Here is a 5,659-nt window from a genome sequence, read left to right as displayed (position 1 = left end):
ACTCATTTATTTCTACTCTCTCGATGGATATTATTCATCCATCGAGTAGTGATTGTATCCCGACGGATGTGCCTAACAGCAGTCATCCGTCGGTTAGCCAAATTACTACCCCGATGGATATCTCTTATCCATCGACTGTCTCTGCACAACTTCAAATCTCTTCAATTCTTACAAGTGCAGAAGACTTAGTAGTAGTGCAATCACTCCTAGGACTGAGGGAAGGGAGTGAAATGAGTGAGAGTCTGGGTTGCTCCGAGGAAAAAGGAGAGGAAAAGAGTGAACCAATGTAGTCCATTTCTTCTGGACTGGAAAAAGTGAGTGTGAGGAGTCCCACCTTAGATGGTGAAGGTGAGGGTGTGAGGGTGGGGAGCCAAGATGAGACCTTGATGCAATAAAAGAGAGATCATGAGAGAAATACAGGTACAGGAGTGATAAGGATGGAAACCATTGCAAATGAGTCAATGAATGTCAGTGATGCAGAAAGGAAAAGGCTATTTCAGCAAGAATATCAAGCTGTTATAGATTCTATTTCCCTAGATGCTGAGACATTTACTCACCCTGTTACAGCTTACCAAACTCTAGCTGTACAGGGCAATGGGGAGGCTGAAAGATTGCTGAACTTGGTGCATACTACACAATCTTTACAGAGAGCAAATGATGCAATCACTGCTATGCCTTCCAACATTGGCAGTGATTTTGAACTGGATGAAACTTCTTTTAGGGATGCTAGTGGGGATGATGAGGAAGATAGCATAGCATAGGGGGAGATGCAGATGTTCCCGCATGGATGCTAACAAAAGAATGTTCCTACTCACATCTCCAATCAACACTATTGAAGCTAATTCATGACACCCAAGCAGCTATTCAGACATCATCTAATGCTAGCACAAAGAAGCTACTCACAGCACATCTTGAAGCACTCCAGCTGCATAAAATTCAAGCCCTCCAACACAGTCAGAGTGTGGATGCTATCAAGGAAGAAATTTCTGAGGTAAAGCAAGATGTCATAGAAAGGTTGGATGCTAGACTTCCTGCGACCACCGTGACTGAAATTGTTCAAAAGCTAAGGAAGGAGGCTGATCTCAATAGGAAAGTTGAGGCCATGGACTCAAGATTATCTGCTGTAGAGAGGTCAATGGCCAAGATACTTAACAATCAAGAAACTCATATTGCACTACTCCAACAGTTGGTGGCTGCTCAACTCCCTTCCACACAACTTGATGATAACAAAACGGGGGAGAAAGCCTCAAGTGAGGGGGAAAAACAGCTCAACATTCAAGTTAGCAAAGTAATTGTGCCAATAATTGCTTTCACTAAGCCACCAACTAAAGACAACATTGATCTGATTAATGAAGCAGCAGCCATATTGAGAGCAGCTGAAAAGAAGCAGTTGAGTCCAATCAACTGGGAGAAGATTGATGAGGATATTCAATAGAGGTTTGGTATAGCAAAGAAGCAAGAAAAATCAACCATTCATCACTCTCAAGTCAGGCAAATCTCTGTGAATTATATGAGCATGAATAATCTGGAAAGAGGCCAGCCATCCTGTATCAAATCTCCAAAGGCTGAACTAATTTTGAAGCCAAAGGTGAACTATCCAAAATCTTCACTAAAGAATCCTTTGGACACAGTGTATGAGACACCAAATCCTGATGAGAAGAAGTTGTTGGCCAGGTCTATAGCTTTCTACAAGGATCCTGCATATTCAGTTATAAAAAGGAGAATTGCCAAGATTTTCAGATGTGGTAAGGAAATTTGTGTGGTGGCTGGACACCCTCATTTTGCTGAAGCAAAAAGGGAAGAAAAGGCAAGATTGAAGTAAGAAAAGAAGCAAGTTGTTCTAGATGCTAAAAAGCTCAAACAAAAGAAGGAGCAAGCTGCTATCTTGGCCAAGTTACAAGCTGTGAAACCCACACAACAAATTTTTGTACAACCATCTGCAATTGCTGAATCTTAAGATCAAGTAATGCAAAATGAACCTCCACAGACAAAGAAGCCAAGGTACAAGCAAAGAATCAAGAGAAATTTGGATTTCAGTGATGAGGAGATGAAAGGATACTTTCCCAAAAAGTCTACTTCTACAACAACTCAAACATCCATGCCCTCTGTGGCACATGAAGAATTTAAGATAGATCCATCCAAGAATTTTCATGGTGAACCTATCATTCCAAAGGATGAGCCAATAGACTGGGATAGTCTACCAATTCCTGAACTCAATTTACCTCATTTAATGAAGCCAAAGAAGACAAAGAAAAGAGCAGTCAAGACAGTGAAGCCCTCAACTCTCAGATCCTAGTCCCTAATCAAAGTCAAACCAAAGTCAACAAGGGAGATATTATGTACATCTGTGACATCAAGGAATTCTCTGATCTAAACCTCTATCTAGATGAACTGGAAGAAGTTAGAGGAATTGATGCTTACAGGAATCTACCTGAAAGGTTGGTATTCAAGTACAAGGGAGGAAAAGAGATACAATGGCCACTTCACAAGATCCTTCAAGAGAGCCAATATGTGCTGATAAAGGTTTATTCATCCTTCAAGAAGAACTTTGGATTCAATGTGACAGCTAGAAGACTAGTTCTAAAGAAGATTGAAGAACTGAGGAGTATTAGAGCCAAGGATGCACTCCCAAAGACTCTAACTATTCCTTACACTGGAAGTAGAGTGCATCTAAGGCCCTACTGGCTGATGGAATTCATGAATGATAAGGGAGTTAGAAGATTCTTCAGATTAGAGGACCAGTTGAGCATCTCTAGCAATGAGACTCTTCTGGAAATGCAAGGAATGCTAAATCTCTCAGAATCTGATAAACTTGGGTTCCACAGACAGCTCCAAAATTAGATAGAAGAAAACAACAGAAAGCTTGGAAAGAGATCCAGATCATCAAGGAAATAGATCAATCTACTCAGACTAGAGGAGCACCTTGAAAAAGACTGTGAGAAAATCTTTGTACACTTTACCTTTTAAATTTTTCAAGTGATTATTGTAGCACTTTTTAGTTCTATCTACTATCTTTTAAATTTCTATTTTTAGGGTGTTTTGTTATCATCAAGTTTCTCTTAATTTATGACTACAATTCTAGTAGGCATAAATTAGGGGAAATTGTTGGGAATATGTTGTGAACTTGATGATTTCATTAACAAAACACCTTAGTAGATTTAACTTAGTGAAAAATGTAGCACTCGATGGATGATCAAATATAGTCCCGACGGATGACTCAATATAGTCCCAACGGATGATGATTTGACATCCATCGAGTGAGTAGCTTATGTAACAATAAGTCATGTAGCACATTTCTGCAAACACCTTTGTATAGATTCTGTAGTAGTATATAACTCATGTTGACTTTAATTAGATATGCAGAATAGGTTGATTAATTGTAAATATAAGATATCTTGTAATTCTGCATAAATGAAATGAAGTCAAGTGCCAAATAGCTACCCGACGGATGATCAACAAAGCTACTCGACGGATGATCAACAAAGCTACTCGACGGATGATAATCATGTACCCAACGGATGATCAATTCAAACATCCGTTGACAGTGACAACACAGTCACATGCGTCGAGTGTATGCAAAAGGAATGTGGCAGCCTATTCAACTGGGTTTTTGAGAACAAAGAAGCATTGCCATTTCCATGCTATTATGAAGATATTCAAAGATGTTTCAATAGAGTAACGAAGCAGCATAGTATTAGACTTGATAGGTTTTGTTTTATTATCTTATCTTATTACTGTGTAATCTTGGTGATATATATAAACCAAGAGTAGCAAGTAGAACAACAACAAGACTAAGCAAGTATTTTCTCAGAGAAACAACTGTAAGCTGTATCTTGTAGCATTTCTCTGTAAGTTTAGTCGTTCATACTTATAAACAGCCGTGAGCTATTCAAGCTTTACAGGGTTCTCTCGATATATATATATATATATATATATATATATATATATATATATATATATATATATATATATCTGGTGGATACATTCAAATCCACCAGAAAGTTTTAAAGACTTGTGTTTTTATTACTTTGTGTTTTGATTCATGTAACTTGTTATTCCGCACTTTGCAAATCAAAACACTCACATATATATTACGAGTTAGAACATTTATAATTCATAAAAAGTTTAAAGAATTCCATTCAACCCCCCTTCTGTAATTCTTGTTGCATTGTTTGGGAATAACATATTCATCGAACTTTAGTTGAGGCAGATGCAACCTCAAAACCATACAAAATGGAGCAAACACACTCCGAAGAGTTTTGGAGATGGTTAAAGGTAAAAGTTAAAAATTAGGACACCAATTCAATTGAGTTGCAAGTCTTAGCATTAGGTCCCAATCGAACAGTGAGGAGGTTTAGTGGGTATTTCATAAATGATTATCGATTCCACACAAAGGGTAGAGATATCCGATGCACAACACATAGAAATGGAATTTTTTTTACTGCTGAAACCATTAGTTTTGCAAATTCAAAAGACCAAAACCCAATTACTGGGGATGTAAACTACTACGAATATGTTGAAGATATTATTGAAGTTGATTATTGAGAAGTATTTAGGGTGGTTCTTTTTTAAGTGTTGCTGGTACGAAGAAGAAAAAGATCCCTATGGTCTGACTAGGGTGAATTTTAACAAGTCCTGCCATAAATATGATCCTTATGTTCTTGCTTCATAAGTGCAACAAGTATTTTATGTGGAAGATCTAATTGCAAAATCTATGCCGCTGAAGACTACCAAGGGCCTGGTGTGACGCTGAAGACCAAGATTTTTCGGAAGAAGAAAATAACCCTCCTGATAAACATGCTTCTGATCTTGATTCTAATCAATTTGGTGAATTTAGTTGGTTCAGGGATGATATCCCTAAAAGACAAGTCCATATTTCACCAACTTTAGTTAAAAAAAAAATCTTATGTAGTATGTAAATTAGGAGATTGTTTTAGTTGGTGATTATGTATTAAAAACTACTATGATGAGCTATAAATTAATCATCTGTTTTTCCTAGTTAATCAAACTTGTGTTGCTAAGGTCTTTTGGAAACTTTTATTGCATTTAGGTTATTATTTGTTTTTTTTCATTTTGTATGCTTATACATGTTGTTGTTATTATATTAAACTGTTTCAACTCTCTTGTTTATTTGCATCGTACCTCTGTTATATTATCCGCTTATTTCATTTTATTCCTTGTTCATTTTTAAATTATCAGAATATTTAAGTATTCTCCTTGTTTTAATCCATATCTTCTCATTTTTGTAGGATGGCAGGAAAGTTGGTGGATTTAATATATCAATATAATGGAGTATTTAAGAAGACATGTTATTCAAGTGGAAAGAGTTTGACTGTGAACCGCCAAGACGTCAATGAAATCTCATATACTGTGGCGCTAGAAAATGTCAAGGACTGCCTCCAGTATAAAGAAATTGGAGGTTTATATGTCTTGAATGGAAAACCCCAACAATGGAAGCTTCTGAAATGCGATAAAGATTTGATGGAACTTATAGATGCTTGCGAAAGTGGTGGAGAAATAAATTTATATGTGGACACTGTTGTTGACAAAGAATGTAAGCCACTGGAGCTAGGGGTTCCATTTGTAGTCGTACGGCCGAGAAAAAATATAATTGAAGGTAAATCAGGCTTGAATTGAATTTTGGACACGATTTGTTTAT

The sequence above is a fragment of the Apium graveolens genome, chromosome 9 (assembly GCF_009905375.1).
Source record: "Apium graveolens cultivar Ventura chromosome 9, ASM990537v1, whole genome shotgun sequence".
NCBI lineage: Eukaryota > Viridiplantae > Streptophyta > Magnoliopsida > Apiales > Apiaceae > Apium > Apium graveolens.
This window is presented reverse-complemented; position numbering follows the sequence as displayed.